Source organism: Amblyomma maculatum, chromosome 5 (genome assembly GCF_055883805.1).
Source record: "Amblyomma maculatum isolate TAMU_Amacu chromosome 5, ASM5588380v1, whole genome shotgun sequence".
NCBI lineage: Eukaryota > Metazoa > Arthropoda > Arachnida > Ixodida > Ixodidae > Amblyomma > Amblyomma maculatum.
In genome coordinates, this window is record NC_139348.1 from 7,592,663 (window position 1) to 7,611,774 (window position 19,112).

Below are 19,112 nucleotides of genomic sequence, written 5' to 3' on the forward strand. Positions count from 1 at the left end.
GGGGTAGTGGCATGTTTTTCAATAATTTGATTGGCTGCTTTATTTTCGGGGCGGATCAGTGAAGGTGACCGCCCTCGGGCCTTTGTTGATGTTTGTCATCAAAAAGCGGTGCTCGGACCATGTTTGTCAGTCAAGTTTGAGGTTCCGTGCTTAGCACGTATTTACAGTCCCTAGGCTTTAACCGAAATGCTCGGTAGAAAAGTAAGGGCTTGTAGAGGGACGTCTCTGTGTGACAGTCTATTTTGTCTTAAGTTGCAGTTGTCTGTGTGACTTGTTACTGTAACTGTTTGCCAATGTAAATAATATTTTCATCTGTAAATATATATCTCCTCCTGACCATCATCAGACAATCGACTACTGCTTCCTCACTACCTGCCGAAAACAGTATTAACATCATTGGCGCAGCACGACAGGGTTCGGCAACCAGCGACCACGAGCATCACCCAGAGCACCCAGGCCCTGGGAACCCACTAGGCAACAAGCGCCCGCACGTCCAGCCAGAAGCAGCAAGGTGATCCAGGCCCCGAACCAGAGGCAGCGTTCTGGGGAAGGACTCCGACGAGGCTGCGGCACCAAGGGACGGAGGCCCCAACTGGCGACACCAGCACGGGTAAGCGGGATTTCTTGCGCTTTGTTGAAGTGGCTATGGCTCAAGTGTAAAGTGGCGTATGGTTTTAACACGGAGCATTATGGCGAGCGTAGGCGAGAGAGAGACATGGGGAGATATAACAGATGACAGCGAGCAGTCGCAGCAAGCGACAACTCAGCCTGTTGCAGGAGCGCTACGTGAAGTAGCGGAGATGTCGGTATCCGATGCGGTTGCAATTCGCCGCATGGAACTAAATTTTGAGCTGGAAAAATTGAAAATTCTATCACAGGAACGCCTAGAGCTACAGAAACTTGGGCTAGATCCAGTGGTTGCAATGGCGATAGCGGGAAGCGGGCAGACGTCTGTTAGGTCAGACATTGACAGTCAGCGTCGAATGGGGCCCGATCCAGTCTCCCTATGCGCTAAAGTCCTTAAGGGACTGAAGCTGCCGTGTGACGCGGACGTGCCGCTATGGTTCGAGGAAGTCGAGAGAATTTTTACGACGTACAAGGTGCCAAACGAAAGCCGCGTTCCCTTAATCATGCCAGCACTAGCTGAGCGTGTCAGGTACCTTCTCCGTAACCTCGGGGACGATGAGTGTGGCAGCTACGAGTCGGTAAAAACAGCCGTTTTAAAGGAGCTGAAGCTTAACCCCTCAGAATACCTCGAACGCTTTGAGCGCGCGACGAAACGCCGCGATGAAACTTGGGCGCAGTTCACCTCGCGCACTAAGACGTACTTTCAGTACTACCTTCGGTCACGGGACGTAGAAACCAAAGACGACCTGGTATAATTGATCATCGCAGATCGCATAAAGGGTAGCTTGAGCCCTGAGGGCTTAGAGTATGTGCGTCTTCGTGAGGAGGAGAGGTGGCTAAAACCGGATGAAATATCCGACGTTCTCCAAACGTTCGAACAGGCTAAGGGCAAGGGGCGCGCAGCGAAACAAATTGTTGTGCATGCGGAAAAACCTAAAGGACCCCCGCAAGCGGCGAACAATGATAGCAAACGGCCAATTCAGTGTTATGAGTGCCGCGCACCTGGCCACCGAGCCAAGGAATGCCCTCGCGCTTCACAAAACGTGCAGAAGAAGGAGAAACGCGCTCGAGCTCAAAAAGTAGCTGTAGCCAACGTAGAGACATGCGAAACACCGGCGTCAGTAACCTCCCAGACAACCCTAGTAGCAGAGATGAAAACGCCCCAATCATTCGACGAGGTACGCAAATCGAAGCTACAGCAGGTGGAGATTGAGTGCGCAGGGATACCGGCGACAGCTATAATTGATACCGGTAGCGAGATAACCGTGGTTAGGGAAGGCCTCGTGCCAAGTACATGTCGGGAGCCATCCGGCTCGATAAAGCTAGTTTCGGCTTTTGGGGAGACGGTTAACGCAAAACTGGTCACTCTTGCGGTAAGCATCAGGCGGCCCACCGCACTCATAGCAGGGCCCGAGGCAGTAGACATTGCATGCGCGCTTTCTGATAAGCTGGCGGAGGGAGTGGATTGTTTGCTCTCCAGGGAGGATTGGGAAATGCTTTCGGAGATAGACAGTCGTTACGAGGCACTTGTTATGAATAAGGCCTGCCCTCTGTCTGAAGCAGCTAACGCGTCTGTCACCATGGCAGAGCAGAGCGCAAAGCTGAGGTCTACATCACACGAGGAGCAAGCGGCGGGGCCTGAGGCAGACAAACTAATGAGTGGTGGGCAGAGGGTGGCGACGGAACAGCCCTCTGAAGTAGATCTGGAAGAAAGCGAGAAGGAAGATGTAATCTCGATCCAGGATGACGCGGACGCAGACCTAAAACAGCGCCAGGTATTCAGATTCGACCAAGTATCAGACGAAACCTTAAAGAAAGCATGGGCTGACGCAAAGGCAGGCATGTTTGTTTCAGACGGCTTGTATCACTGGGACTCGATCTCCGGTAGCAAAGTGAAGCAGCTTGTTCTCCCCCTTAGCAGGCGTGAAGAGGTACTCTGCCTTGCGCATGAGTCCCTTTGGGGAGGCCATTTGGGGCCACGGAAGACAAAGACCAGAATTAAGTACAGCTTTTTCTGGCCAGGCTTAGAAGGGGACGTAACGCGACACTGCAGGACATGTCACGGCTGTCAAGTCCGCTCAGACAGGCGAATTAAAGATAGGGTTCCCATCACACCTCTCACCAGACCCGACATTCCGTTTCAGGTCGTAAATGTCGATATAATCGGGCCGCTCGATGTTCCGTCGAGCAGGGGTCATAGGTACGCTCTCTGCCTCGTTGACTTGTGCACGCGGTGGCCGGAGGTAGTCTGTTTGCGATCCCTAACCGCTAGGGCAACATGCGACGCCTTGCTTACGATTTTCAGCCGCACAGGCATACCTGAGGTAGTCTGTTCAGATCAGGGAACGAACTTCACGGCGCAGCTGACGCGTGAGATGTTAGCAAGACTGGGATGCGCGCCGCGTTTTTCGACTCCTGAACATCCGGAGAGCAACGGGACAGTGCAAAGGTGGAACTGCGTTTTGAAGAACATGTTGTTCCATGTTATTGAGAAAGATCCCAAGAACTGGGATAGACTGGTCCCGTTCGTTCTCTGGGCGTACAGGGAAGTCCCCCATGACACTACAGGCGTGGCGCCGTTCCGGCTCTTATTCGGTAGAAACCCTATCAGACCGCTAGCAATTCTGCAGCGAACATGGACAGGCCAGCAACCCCTCCCGAACACACTCAGGGAAGAACCCGCGAAGTATTTGCGACAGCTACGCGAGCAGCTAGAAGTAGCAGCAGAAGTAGCGGGTTTGACGGCGAGCGCACGTCAGGGAAGTTACGCGCAGGCGTATAACAGGCGCGCACGGAGCAAGACGTTTGTCGTCGGAGACCAGGTATTGCTCTTTGACACAGACCCTGGCAGTAAAATGGCCCCCAAATGGCTCGGTCCATTCGTCGTAACTGCGCAAGAGAGGCAGAACTCGTACAGAATCGACAAGGGAAAAAAGGCTACAGCGATAGTGCATGCGAACAGGCTGCGACCATACTACGCACGTGTCAGCCATGTCGGAGTAGTTTTCGAGGAAGACGAGGAGTTTGGTGAAATCGAGTACACCCCTCGGTCTGTGCCTGAGAGATGTGGTGGTTGTCTGATAGATGCGGAGAAACTCGCACACCTACCTACTCAGGACCGCCTCGAGATCTCGGAGGTGTTTGCCGCTTACGCTGATTTGTTCAGAGAAACGCCGGGAGTCGCACGAGTTGGGGCACATAAGATAGAGCTGCACGAAGGCCACCTGCTCAAACGCACTTTCCCATATCGCTTGCCGGAGTTATTAAGGAGTGAGGTGAGCCGCCAGGTAAACGAGTTGCTAGACCTCGGGCTGGTGTATCCGGTGGAAAGCGAGTGCGCCCATCCCGTTGTATGCGTAGGTAAGAAGGATGGATCGGTGCGCATGTGTGTAGATTATCGCGCTTTAAACGCAGCGACGCGCACGGACGCCTTCCCAATGTCACCCCCTAAAGAGCTCATCATGAGGGTGGGCCGCGCTAGGTATATCACTCTTATCGACTTGCGACGCGGATACTGGCAGGTGCCGGTAGCTCCGGAGAGCCAACATCTGACCGCTTTCGTAACTCACGAGGGACAATATGCTTGGCGCGTCATGCCATTCGGGCTAAAGAACGCCGCGGCCACCTTTCAGCGGATAATGAACACCCTCCTTTCGAAACATAAGGCTTATGCGGCCGCATACCTCGATGACATCGCCATTTTCTCTTCCTCGTGGACTGAACACTTGCGGCACTTAGAAATAATTTTTGATTTGTTGCGCGACGCCAAACTTAAAGTGAGCCGGGAAAGGCGTCAGGTCGCACAGGCCCACATTAAGTACCTAGGACACATAGTGGGAGGCGGAACCCATGGGCCCGACCCAGAAAAGATATCGGCCATTCGTGGGCTCGTGGCCCTCGCAACAAAGAGACAGCTACGGAGTCTGCTAGGCTTATGTGGTTACTACCGCGATTACGTTGAAGGATACGCCGAGGTGGCCGCACCACTCACGTCTTTGACGAGGCGAGGTGTACCTAACACGATTCCGTGGAGCCAGGAAGCGCAAAACGCGCTCGACAGGCTCAAGTCAGCTCTGTGCGAAGCTGCATCGCTGAACACCCCCGACATTAAAAGGCCATATTGGCTGTTCACCGACGCGTCCGACGTTGCAGCGGGGGCTTGTTTGGCGCAGATGGGAGACGAGGGACGGAAAAGGCAGATAGCGTTTGCCAGCCACCGATTCACGCCAACGCAGACCCGCTGGTCTACGATCGAGCGGGAAGCATTCGCCATTATCTGGGCACTAAAGAAATTTGATCATTGGGTGTACGGAACAGAAATTAACGTGGTGTCTGACCACAACCCCCTCTCCTATCTCACTACTAGCACGCCTCATGGGGCAAAACTTGCGCGATGGGCGCTGGCCCTACAGCGCTACAATGTGACGGTGACCCACAGGAAAGGGTCAAGCAATGGTAACGCCGACGCGTTACCCGTGTCCCCAATGTGACTTGGGGCGTAGAGCAAGCACACGCTTGAGTCATGGCCTTTCGACGACGCGTGAATGTTCCCGCGTACCCGGTGCAATGTGTGATGTGAACGGTGGAGTGCGCGTGAACTTGACGTGAGGACATCCAATTGCTCGCGCGCGGGACTTTCACGAACACTGTCCAGTCCACCGATGCGAATGTGTGGTTTGTTCTGTGCTATACCCATCTTGCGTCGCGAGTTTCATTTGGTGTTTCATTCACGTGCGAAGTGTCTTACATGTTTTGTTTTCTTCGCGGGTTATTGCGGCCTTTGTTGTATTAGGCTGAAATGACCGGATTCCAAGCTCATTAACCCTCTTGGGAGGGGCGTGTAAGGCCGCAGTGAAAAGCGACTCGCACGTGGAGTCACGCTGGCGGTCGATCCCCCCACGCGCAGAGGCCAAGGAGCGAGCGCTGTTGTTTTTTTTTGCTTTTTCTCCCCTTTTCTTGGGCGCGGGCTGGCGGGGCGCACGGGAGGCCTGGTTTGTTTCGTCCTTTCGCCCCGAGGCGTCGCCAAGACGCGAACGCAGCCGGGAACAACAATGGCACGCTTCTGCGAACCACCTTACGGCCACCAGAGGGCGACAATAGGCGCGACACCTGCCCCCCCCCCCCCAGGTGGGCAATCAGCCCAGCGTTCTCCCGCTTTTCCGCGAGACATTCCACGCGACGGCGACTGTACACTGCTCTGGGACAGCGCCCCCACCCCCTTTTCCTCGAACGGGACGGCTGAGTGACCTCGCCTCGAGATGCCCCGCGGCGTTTCTTTCACAAAGGCACAGCTGCAAGGTCGCGTCGCAAACACGCTGAGGAGGGGAGGCAAAGACAGGCGCCGTGTGAGAGGGTTTGGGGACCGGCGAGTGGAAAGAGTATGTGTTTTGAATGTTGTATTTTTATTTGAAGTAATTAATGACCTGGGTCCGAGATTATTCCCAACCCCGCCCGGGGTGGCGCAGTGGTTACGGCGCTCGACTACTGTTCCCAAGGATGCGGGATCGAATCCCGGCCTCGGCGGCCACTTTTCGATGGAGGCGAAAAGCAAGGCGCCCATGTGCTGTGCGATGTCAGTGCACGTTAAAGAACCCCAGGGGGTCGGAATTTCCGGAGTCCTCCACTACGGCGTCTCTCATAGCCTGAGTTGCTTTGGGACGTTAAACCCCACAAACCAACCAACCTATTCCCAACCCACGGGGGTAGTGGCATGTTTTTCAATAATTTGATTGGCTGCTTTATTTTCGGGGCGGATCAGTGAAGGTGACCGCCCTCGGGCCTTTGTTGATGTTTGTCATCAAAAAGCAGTCCTCGGACCATGTTTGTCAGTCAAGTTTGAGGCTCCGTGCTTAGCACGTATTTACAGTCCCTAGGATTTAACCGAAATGCTCGGTAGAAAAGTAAGGGCTTGTAGAGGGACTTCTCTGTGTGAGAGTCTATTTTGTCTTAAGTTGCAGTTGTCTGTGTGACTTGTTACTGTAACTGTTTGCCAATGTAAATAATATTTTCATCTGTAAATATATATCTCCTCCTGACCATCATCAGACAATCGACTACTGCTTCCTCACTACCTGCCGAAGACAGTATTAACATCACTCCCGCTCTCATTGTCGACGTATCGCGCATTCCTGCTCGGTATCCAGTCATCGCACTCTCTCGCACCAAACCAGGCGTACGGTCCGCCTGCATCCCTGCTTGCGATTTTACCAGTGCCCCGGAGCGATCTTGGAGACGGGCCGGGGCGGTGACTCAAAGGCCGTACTACTGACTTCAAACTATGAGCCGGGGCGCGCGGCAGACACGGAAACGTCCGCAGAACCTCGTACCCCCTCAGAAAATGCTGTTTTCTTTTTCTCTTTTACGGTGAGCTTCTTTCAAACTTCGACGAGTCCGCACCAGCTCCGTTCTGCGGCCCGACCGCAACGTCGCCCCGCATCGGCCTTTCGCTGCAGGCCAACTGTTTCCTCACTTGTCAACGGAGCCGATGGGCTGCGAGATGCACGGGGGTGAAGTGGGCATCCCCTGCCTCCATAACCTCACTTTTCTAAACTAGAGGAAACATTTGCTTGTTGAGAGCTTGTTCGCACATGAAAAAACGGACTGATAAACCATTTACTACTTTGACTCATCGCACTGGCAATTTACAGCCAGGCATCTTTTTGCACTTCTCTTTGTGCGATTTCAGCTACTCGTAGTAGAGAGCCCGGCCTCTGCCGAACTTTTTTTATGAGAGGCTGATAATTCCACAGCGAAGATTCCGCACTGCACATGATCAAGCTGCGGACAGACACAATCACTGACACAACACCAATAGCACCGGCGAGCCGAGACACTGCAGCAGAGTAGGAGCGTTGGATGATGTCGCCTACTAGCTGGTTTGCGCGCGAAATCTGGGAAGACCGGAAACCCCGTGACCGGAAAGGGAAAACCGAAACGGCTCTGCGCATTGGTCGCGCGTAACAGACGTATCTGTGCTAGTCGTAAAAGTCGTGGGTCCTCAGACATTTACGCCCACGCTGGGTGCGGACGTTACGCATCGTACGCTCAATGCGACAGCAGTCTGAACAGATACATTACGTTTTTTGCGCTTGCGCTTACGATCCTTACGAACGATACGTGCATTGCGCACGTAGTCTGAACGCGGCTTAAGCCTCCACGTTTCAGCCCCATAGGTGAGTACAGGCAAGATGCAACTGTTGTATACTTTCCTCACAAGAATGCTAAATTGGGCGAGTTGGTGCCTTCGCACTTCCTCTTGAGCGATACCGGTAAGCTGCTAGTCATAATCTGCGAGTGCTTGCCAAATGCGCTCCATCCCAATCGTATTCTTCTTGTTATTTCCTTTTCGTGGTCCGGATCTGCGGTTACTACCTGTCCTAAGTAGACATATTCGCCTACTACTTCCAGTATTTCGCTACCTAATGTAAACTGCTGTTGCTTCCCGAGGCTGTTGAACATTACCTTAGTCTTCTGCATATTGATTATCGCCTCATCGGGGCTTAATTATGTAGGCGCCATAGTGACTGTATATTAGCAATATATGGCCTTCGTGTACCTTCTGCAAATACCCAATACCGTCATCATGTGGTCGAGCTTCAATTTTTCTACACTCAGCATGGCCTGCATGCTTAGTTTTGACATAATTGTATCCAACTTAGAAAGTAGCTACGACTCTTAATATTTCAATTATTCTGCAGATTTCGCTCCACTATAATTATTATGCTATGTGTTCCTTAATCCAGGAGTGCGCTGGGTTATGGCTATAAGCTCCACTTTCCGCCTACTAACTCGTATTTTCATTTAAAATGCGGCGGCAGTCCGGTGCACAAAGCATGGTCGGTTAAGTTGAGCGATTCAAAATATCAAGAAAATGATGGTAGTTCAGTATACGGCCCCCTCCGCGCTGTCTAGACGATGACTCATCCTCAGAAACAGCTGGCGGTCGCTGCGTCGCGGGCCGCGCTGGCTAGACAGTGACTCATCCTCTCCGGCGTTCCCCTCTTCCCTCTAAGACAGCTGCGGTCGCTGCGTCGCGGGCTCGCATTTCATCTCTCCTAGTAGCTGCCACGCTCTACCGCGTAGGCCTCGCGCTCTCCGTTTTGTGTGTGTTTGCTTATTTGCCCTCCCCCTTTCAACTCCGCGCGCGTCAGCCCTTCTTGGTGTCTCGTTCCTTTACAGTGGCAGACATCGAAGTGGTGCGACTGGCGGGCGTGCTACATGTTGTATATGCTGGTGTGTGCATGTGCCAGCGCCTGTTCGTTATTAGCTGTGTGCATGTAACAAAAATTCGACAGCAAACCTACACGAGCTTCAGCCTGACCACCGGCACAGAGGAAATTACTTTGTCCCACTGCGGGTGGAAGCTGCCTCCCCAGCCTTAGCAGCGAACCTGATGGTCGCTTGAGCTTTTCGGGGCTTCTGCCCTGGGTGGCCCCGGCCAATTCTTCACCATTGTGTAGAAACTGCCTGCGGATCGCACCCTCATCGTGTCGCCTCATCTTCACGCCAGATCACCAAAACCGTGAGCATGATACCTTTTATCGGGAACTAGCACTTGCCAGCCTCAGGATATTGTTCACGTTATTATTTTGATAGAAAATAATTTTGCAATCAGTAGATTGGATGTTAATTGCCAGTATGTGATATTGTTTCGTAGATTTCGTTGCTAATTTGTCTTTCGCTCTAGCAATTTTGACAAATTTCAGTGGGTGGGTAGGGTCCTTCGTTGTTTATTATTATTATTATTATTTTGACTACCTAGGTAGCTTCATGCTTGACTTGGTTTAGGGGCAGAGCTGTCGCTGTCATGACAAATGCCATCGGACATCTCTTTTTCTTTGTTTTCTCTCTTATTTTCAAAACCAACCACGAGTTAGGCGCGTTCGCTCATTTTGCACTGCAGTCTGTGTTTAAGGTAACACCAGTACTTCCTGACAGCCTATATGTACATACTTTGCTAAGGTTTAGGTATTAACAGCAGCCCAAGCAGTGTGTGATTCATCGCCCTACGGTTTAGGGGTACCTTTTCCGGGCATCGAAAAACCTTTAAATTCGATTTCAGTTGTCTAGTTCGATTTCAATAGCCGTTCTCTATTTATTTTCTTTAGCTTCTCAAGTAAACCAGCTCAAACTAAAATCATTTGCTGGTTAAAGCTCTGTGTGTAAAAGAGTAGATTAAAAATGTAATATCTAATTTAATAGGTTAATGTCTCACTTTAGCTTCTCGTGTAGACAGGTAGGTCCATTATTCTGTTCAGATACCTCATTAGTTTGGAATAGTATCGCACGTGACTGAGTATGATCGCAATATTTACTAACGGATGAGCATGCCTGACCCTCAGTACCCACGTAATTCAGGCCCGTCTTTGAGCGGTTTCATATAGGCAGGGAAAAAAGAAAAGCTGTGATTTGAAAGCTGTTTTCCTGTAAAGGTTTGAAATGAAAGGGCTTGATTGAGCATGCGGGACGTTTAGCTGGAATACGGAAATTGTCTTGTATATGTTGTAATAAAGTGTTATGTTGATATGCAGACATATAGATCCATATAGGTCAAAACCTACATGCCATGCGGGCTAGATCTTTAAATCAGGAATTGGGTAGCTAAGGCATATCTGACCAGATATGCCTTATTTGGTATTCAAAATCAGGAATTGGGCATATAAGGCATATACAACCAGATATGCCTTATCTGGTACTCCAAATCAGGAATTGGGCTGATATACCATATCTGCTTGATTCCTGATATACCTGATCTGGATTTTTTATAAGTCCAGATATGGGGGCATTTCCGTAAGGGTTGCCTTTTGAAGGATACCTCTAGGCTGTGATTCATGACCTCAAAGTACTTTCCAAATGCTCTAACCCCAGTCCGATTCTTCTTGTTACTTTCCTTTTGTGGTCCGAATCTGCGGCAGCTATTTGTCCTAAGCAGACGTATTATTTAAGTGCGTCTAGCACCTCGCTGTATATTTGAAAATGGTCTTCCCTTCTCAGGCACCCCGCCGGGGTGGCGCAGTGGTTACGGCGCTCGACTATTGTTCCCAACAACGCAGGATCGAATCCCGGCCTCGGCGGCCGCTTTTCGTTGGGGCCCAAAAGCAAGGCGCTCGTGTGCTGTGCGATGTCTAGTGCACGTTAAAGAACCCCAGGTGGCCGAAATTTCCGGAGTCCTCCGCTACGGTGTCTCTCATAGCCTCGTCACTTTGAGATGTTAAACCCCACAAACCAAACCTTCTCATGCTGTTGAGCATTACTTTAGTCTTCTGCATCTTTAAGCACATCGTTCTGTTTCGCCTGCCTAAGTTATTAGCCGTCCTTTAGTATCCGCCCCCGTGTTACGCAAGGCAACGCCATAAGCTAATCGTAAATTACTGAAGTATTCTCAATCAACCCTTATCCCTGATTTTTCGGTAACAAGGTCGCTGAATTATTCCTCGGAACTAAAAATGAACAGTACTCAAGAGACCGTGCCTCCTTGCTGAACAGCCGTCCTAATAAATATGTAATTATTTTATTTAAGGAGCAGAGCGGCTGCTGCTGCGCCACCAGCATAGATATTACCGGGAAACTTTCAGTCTATTGTCTTTTTAGCAGCCGCCGGCATGTGCCATTATCAGTGTTATTCTCCACGCGTATCAATTCTGTATTCTTTGTCTGTTCATGCTCGTTGTCGCCAGCCGCAGCTTTATCAGTTTCTTTGTTGCACCAAATGCGCCGAGATGTATCTCGAAGATTCAGCCCACTCGCGTGTGCTTCTGCAATGTTCTGCGTTGTGCTAGTCAGTGGTCGCGGTTTTATCTCGATCTTTCTTTGCAGCGCAAGTCAGCCCAATTAAGTTGATTCTGTGAAGAGCACCTTATTTGTTGCCCACAGCATTGTCACCACCAAGTGACAAATGGTGGAGGTGCTGAATCCCTGTCAGCGTGACCATGCCGCTGAAGGCAGAACCAGCGCAGCCTCTCGTTTTCGTCCAGCCCCATGAGCCACCGAGCTACTAAGCTTCTAAGGACGTCCGGATGAAGACGCAGAAGACTGGCTTGATATTTTCGAGCGCGCGGCCGTCTTCAACGCTTGGGACGATTCAGCAAAGTTGAGGCAAGTGTATTTCGCACTTCAAGGACTTGTGCGGATCTGGTTTGAGAACCATGAAGCTTCATTGCATGATTGGGACACTTTTAAGGCGGAGCTTCTAAAGGGCTTTGCAAGTGTTGTCAGAAAAGAAAGCGCAGCATCGTCTTCAATCCAGAATTTAACTTCCAAGTGATGCGTCCTCGCTTACGTTGAAGAGATGAGGCATCTCTTCTGCCGTACCGAGCCCGACTTGACCGAGGATAATAAGTTCAACTTCCTGATGCGCGGTGTAAAAGATCAAAAATTTTCCAGCCTAGTACGCCAGCCACCAAAGAGTGTGGCGGAATTCTGCCAGGAAGCAGCGAATATATAAAAAGCTTGGAAACAAGGAACCGCCAGTACAACCCACAGGCCACTATGACGGCTCGCCAACAAGCGGAGACAGCCTACGAGAGATCATCTGTGAGGTAGTTCAAGAAGAGCTGTGCAGACTCTTCACATCGCCAACGCAGCCGCAGGTTGCGTCGTACGCTGGTGACGTTCATGCAGACGTCCAACAGGCATTGGGCGTTCCTCAAACGACGGCTCTGACAGCTCCGCCGCAAGGACAAACAGCAATGAACTATACTGCCGCGTTACGACGACCTGCTTTCCGACGAGACGCTCCAAGCCCCCTTGACACGAACGAGCTGCTCCTGAACGACGCGCATTGGCCCCGTTTGCCAGCCCTACGTACATCCCTCAAGCACCAGGAAGTGCAACGCCTGGAGGACATCGATCAACCGCCCGATCTGTTTCTATTGTGATGAGGCCAGCCACATCCTTCGCCACTGCCCATACCGGCGAATCGGACTGCGAGGTTTCGTAGTCGACGCACCACGGCCCCGCCCCGGTGAACGACCGCAAGAAATCGAGAACTACTTGCGCAGCGTCTCCGCTGTTTGTGCCTTCGAACATCATAGAGAGTGTGCCATCAAGCCGTCGGTTCAGGTCGCCATCGCCGTACAGGGCCCCCTTAACTTTCGACATAGCCGCAGCGAAAAAACACAAACACAGAAGAAAGACACGTACACAAGGACCAACGCTGCAGCGTTGGTCCTTGTGTACGTGTCTTCCTTCTGTGATTGTGTTTTTTCGCTGCAGCTATGTCGAATGTAAGCTACCAACTCGCCCAAAATCTTGTTTTACTGAGGCCCCCTTAACGTCGCCCGGCCCCACGTGTGCGAAGGTGGTCCATTAGACCCCGCAGAGGAAACTAAAGGTTTCCCCTCACCTTTGGAGGTGAGGTTTCTCAATGGCGAAAAGCCGAAAATTCTTCACCTACGATGACGAGAGACAACGTCACCGCTTTCCCTACGACGCATCCTATGAAGACTGCCTCGATGACCCGCGCCCAGACTCTAAATTGACACCGCCGCTACGTACGACGATAACACCGGCGAAACCACGACCAGAGTACAAGCAGACACCGCCGCCCAGCGAAGTGACAACAGTGTGCCCCGGCCGTCACATCAATAAGCGACGGAGCCGAGATCGGACACCACGGCCCACGTGCGACGCGAACAAGTGACCTTGAGGTTGCTGTCGACGATTGCACAGTCACTGCACAGTCGATACCGAAGCTGACTATTCAGTCATCAGCGTATGTTTGCCTCCCAGCGCAGGAAAGTAACGCCCGCTTAGCATCCCATCCTCCCGCTCCTCCCTGCTCATCCGCACCGCTGCAGGCAACCTTATTACACCGTCAGGACGCTGCACTGCAATAGTAACAGTGAATTCGTGCACTTATCCAACCAGCTTTGTAGTCCTGCAGCAGTGCTCCCACGACGTGATTCTGGGCATGGATTTTCTAAATGAGCATCGGGCGATCATCGACCTTCGATCAAAGCTCATCAAGCTTTGGACGGACAACGCCATGCCTACTACTACGACTTCGACGCAGTCTGCCGCTCTGAACATCCCGAACAAAGAATTGACCGCGCTGCACTGATCCAGCGTCGTAGTCTTTGTGGGTAGCGCAGACATCGAGATCGCTGAAGGTGTCGTCGAAGGGAACGCCAAGTTGCTCTTGGAATGAGGTCTCAGTATCGCAAGAAGCATCCGGGGGGACAAATTAAGGTACTGGTGACGAACTTCACGGAAGAATACCGGCACGTGGGGCACAACGATCGCTTTCCTCGATGCCCTAGCACACACCCGAGATGTCATCGCCCTACCCGACCAGCCCGCAGACGATGCACCCAACCGAGGAAATTTCCCAACGTTCGACGTCAACCAAGCATGACCCCGGTGCAGACAAGAGCAGATTCGCAGTCTTCTTAAAACCTACGGCATGTGCTTTTCGTCAGAGCCGAAGGTGCGACAGACTCAATTGGTAAAGCACCGCATTATCACTGACGAACACGCCCGACCTCTTCGTCAAAGCCTCTAACGAGTTTCGTCACGAGAACGCCAAACCATACGACAGCAAGTCGATTAAATGATTCATGATGACGTCATCAAGCCTCTGAGAGCCCCTGGGCAGCACCCGTCGTCCTGGTGAAGAATAAAGGCGGAATACTTCGTTTCTGCGTTCATTACCGCCGATTGAATAGCATGACGAAAAAGGATGTCTACCCTCTTCCTCATGGTCCGGATCTGCGGTTACTACCTGTCCTAAGTAGACATATTCGCCTACTACATCCAGTGCTTCGCTACCTAACGTAAATTGCTGTTCCTTCACGAGGCTGTTGAGCATTACCTTAGTCTTCTGCATATTGATTTTTAAACCTACCTTTCTACTTTTCCTGTCTAGGTCAACAATCATTATTTGCAGTTCATCCCCCGAGTTGCTTAGCAAGGCAATGTCATCAGCAAATCGCGGATTACTGAGGTATTCTCCATCTACCCTTATCCCTAACTGCTCCCATTCCATGTCTCTGAATAATTCCTCTAAGCAAACTGTAAATAGTACTGGGGAGATCGTGTCTCCTTGCCTAACACCTTTTATGGGAATTTTGTTACTTTCTTTATGCAGAACTATGGTTGCTGTGCAGCCACTATATATATCTTCCAACACTTTCACGTACGGCTCGTCTACCCCCTGATTTCGCAATGCCTGCATCACCGCCGAAGTTTCAAATGAGTCAAATGCTTTTTCGTTAGCAATGAATGCTATGTATAAGGGCTGGTTATATTCCCAGCATTTTTTTATCACCTGGTTAATGGTATGGATATGATCGATAGTAGAGTATCGTTTCCGAAAACCTGCTTGATCCTTTGCTCGATTGCAGTCTAAGGTTTTCTTGATTCTATTAGCGATTAGCTAAGTAAATACCTTACACGTAACAGACAGTAAGCTGATTGGTCTAATTTTTAAGGTCCTTAGAGTCCCCTTTCTTATGAATGAGGATAATGTTTGCATTCTTCCATGGTTCCGGTACCGTTGATGACACCAGGCATTGCGTATACAGGGTGACCATTTTTTCTAGCACGATATGCCCCCGTCCTTCAGCAAATCTGTAGTTAGCTGATCCTCTCCAGCTGATTTCCCCCTTTTCATAGTTTCTAATGCTTTCTTGACCTCGTCCTTCGTCACTGGTGGAACGTCTGTTTTTCCCTACCGCCAATCTCATTACGTTCCTGACTACTTTGGCTTCTGTAGAGACATGTATAGAACTCCTCGGCTACTTTGACTATCTTGCCCATATTCATGATGATGTTGCCCGCCTTGATCCTTATCGCATGCATCTGATTTTTGCCTATGCCCAATTTCGTCTTTACCGCTTTGAGGCTTCCCCCGTTCTTTACAGCATGCTCAATTTTCTCCATGTTACACTTCCTTGTATCGGCCACCTTGCGCTTAAATAACAAGAAGAATAAGATTGGGATGGAGCGCATTTGGCAAGCACTCGCAGATTATGATTAGCAGCTTACAGGTATCGCTCAAGAGGAAAGTGTACAACAGTTGCATCTTACCTGTACTCACCTAAGGGGCTGAAACGTGGAGGCTAAACAAGAGAGTTCTACCTAAGTCGAGGACAACCCAGAGGGCTATGGAACGAAAAATGGTAGGGGTAACATTAAGAGATAGCAAGCGTGCAGAGTGGGTCAGAGAAATAACTCAAGTTACCGACATTCTAGTAGAAATTAAGAAGAAGAAATGGACATGGGCAGGAGATTTAGTGCGAAGAGAGGATAACCGATGGTCGCTGAGGGTAACAAACTGGATTCCAAGGGAAGGAAAGCGTACCAGGGGGCAGCAGAAAGTTAGGTGGGCGGATGAGGTTAAGAATTTCGCAGGGGTCAAGTGGATGCAGCTAGCACAAACCGGGTTAATTGGAGAAATATGGGAGAGGCCTTCGTCCTGCAGTAGGTATAGTCAGGCTGCTGCTGATGATGATGATGGCTCTCTTCCTCGCATCGACGGCACAGTGGATAGGTTCCTTAATGCTAAGCACTTCTCGTCAATAGACCTGAAGAGCGGGTGCTGGCAAATTGATGCTGACGAAAGAAACCCAAGAATACCGCGTTCATCACGCCAGGCGGCCTTTTGGAGTTCAAGGCCATTTGGCCTTTGCTCTGCACCAGCGACGTTTCAGCGAGTAATGAGCACCGTACTCGTTGATTTGAAATGGCAAATTTACTTGGTATACTTAGACGACTTTGTTCTCTTCTCTCCAAACTCTGAAGACCTTCTGAGAAGGCTTCGAACAGTTCTTGACGTAATCAAGTTGCCAGGTTTAACGTTGAAAGCAGAGAATGTCACCTCGGCTACAAAGAGATGTTGTTACTAGGTCATATCATCAGCAAGGAGGCAGTTCGCTTTTACCCACAGAAAACAGCTGCGATCGCGCAGTTTCCTCAGCCAGGTGATAAAAAAGCTGTACGCTGATTCCTCGGTCTGTGCGCGTATTACCTACGATTTGTTGATTTGTTAAGCCTTTTCTCGGCTCGCCCAACCTTTGATGCAGCTTACAATGGCAGACGTGACATTTCAATGGGAAGAGCTGCAAGCGAAGGTATTCGAGGAACCTTGATGAGAACGCCGAGATTGAGGTACACACCGACGCGAGCCGTTTTCGTTCAGAAGAGGATGCGAAGTTCACTGAGTCACTTCAAACATATCACCTGCCATAGACGTGCTCCTGGTTTTTCGTGGCTGCGAGACTTCAAACGGGGTCGTAAGGGTGTTTGTCGCTTGAATACTACCACCAGAAAGGAGAAAGTAAGCGCTTTAATAAACTCGTCAATAAATACTTCATTGGAACTGCAATACAACACAACAATCTCCAAACAATGCAAGTTTTAGGGTGCTCATGTGCAGAAAGTATATATATTTTTCACACACACATGAAGCAGAGGTTTACAGAACATTCACGTCGCTTAACAACAGTAAAGCATTTGATATCGATAACGTCCAGATCAAACCTGGTAAGTATGCCATAGAATACCTAACACCAGTCTTCACGTATCTATTCAATCTTTCTCTTAAATCGGGGGAATTCCCAAATGCGATGAAAAAGTCCCAGGTGTCAGTTGTATGCAAAGGCGGGGATAAAATGTTCCCAAAAATATTACCGTCCAATATTCATATTACCTACTTCGTCCAAATGATTTGAAAAGATATTACATGGCCATTTTAACAAATTCTTTGAAAAATTCCATGCGATTTCTAATGCACAGCTTGATTTCAGAAAATGGCGCTCCACTGAATCAGCATTACTAGAACTAAAGGAATGCATACTGCAAAGCTTTGAGCCTAAACAAATACTTGTTAGCCTATTCATATATTCTGATTCAGTAATGCTTTTTATTCCCTGGATATTTTAGCTCATAAGCTTTCAGTTTACGGTGCCCTTATTCTTATTAGAATCCGGGGTGTTTAAAAGTTTGTGATGCTTATGTTCAAGTTGCTTTGTTTATTTTGGAAAATCGAGACAATATTTTTCAAGGGAGTAGCATTGGGGGTGGCGCGAAACCATCAAAACTCTATTTGTTGTCTTTTTAGCAGCCGCCGGCATGCGGCCTTATCACTCTGATTCTGCATGCGTATCAATCCTGTATTCTTTGTTTGTTCATTCTCGTTGTCGCCAACCGCAGTTTTATCAGTTTCTTTGTCGCACAAGATGCGCAAAAATGTATCTCGAAAATTCCGGCCACTCGCGTGTGTTCCTGCACTGTTCCAGGTTGTGCTAGTCACCGGTCTCAATACTTGAGTCTCAATATTTCTTTGCAGCCTTTAAATCGAGCGCTGAAGTGTGAAACCGGCATTCGTAGATGGACGACCGTAAAGCACGATTGTTGCTGCCGCCGAGTTGTTCAGTTCTTTTGCGGGCGCAAGTCAACACAATAAACGAGTAGATTCCTGTTAAAATCGTCTCCTCGTATATGTTGCCGACGGCATTGTCACCACCACGTGAGAATATAGCTTATCTACACCCTGATTTTGCAGTGCCTGCATAACTGCAGAGGTTTGCCCGAGTAAAATGCATTCTCCTGATAAATGAATGCTATGTATAGGGGCTGATTGATAGTGCGGATGTGATCTCTTGTAGAGTACTGTTTATGAAAGCCTGCCTATGGATGTCCCTATTTTATTATCGATTACGAACATTTTAATATTAATACCTTGTCAATTATTACCTAGTAACTTGTCGATTACCTTGTCGATTAATACCTTGTATGAAAGAGATAGTAGGTTGATTGTTCTTTTTTTTTTACTCCTTGAGGTCCTGTTTCTTACAAATTAAAATAATGTCAGCGTTATTCCAAGATGGTCATGAGGCAATTAGCGTGCACCGTAGGCCAGTTTGATCTCTCCCACCATCCTTTAACAAATCTGAATGTGCCTTCACCTGCCTCTCCTTTTTTTGCTTTAATGCTTTCTTTATTTGGTTTTCACCATCGGAACATATCAGTGCTTTGCACCTCTGCCACTCTCGTTATCCTTCTGATTACTTCGGATGCTGTATATATCACTGTAAAACACCTCATCTACTTTGACTACCTTATCCATATTGATAATGACATTCTCCGCATTGTATCTTAGCGCGCACATATAACTGATTCCTGAACTTAATTTCTTTCGACCGCTTTTAGGCTCAGGGCATGCCTAAAACACTGCTCCTTACGTCGGACGCACGCTTATTGCTTACATCTCACGGAGCACAAACCATGGGCTAATATTTTCACTGTGTCCAACTCAGCGTCGTAATTACGTCCTGGGCAACAGCAGGTAATGACAAGCGCGATTCCTGTGCACTGTCATCTTCATTTTACTGTGGCGCCTCGTATGAAACAAACAGGGAGAGTGTGCACCGGTTCCACTCGACGCCATCTTGCGCCATTGCCACAGTGTACAACACTGCGCACTGTTCATCGTGAGGCAATTCTGCGTTTTGTTTTACCACGCCAAAACACCGTCCGTGTCGCAC

At 49.6% G+C, this 19,112-nt stretch overlaps 1 protein-coding gene across 6 annotated transcripts in view; it reads right to left on the bottom strand.

Annotated features, from left to right (window-relative positions):
* Positions 1-19,112, bottom strand: part of LOC146187709 (phenoloxidase-activating factor 2-like) — a 213,839-nt gene that overhangs the window by 178,315 nt on the left and 16,412 nt on the right. The gene's annotated exons all lie outside the window — the stretch shown is intronic.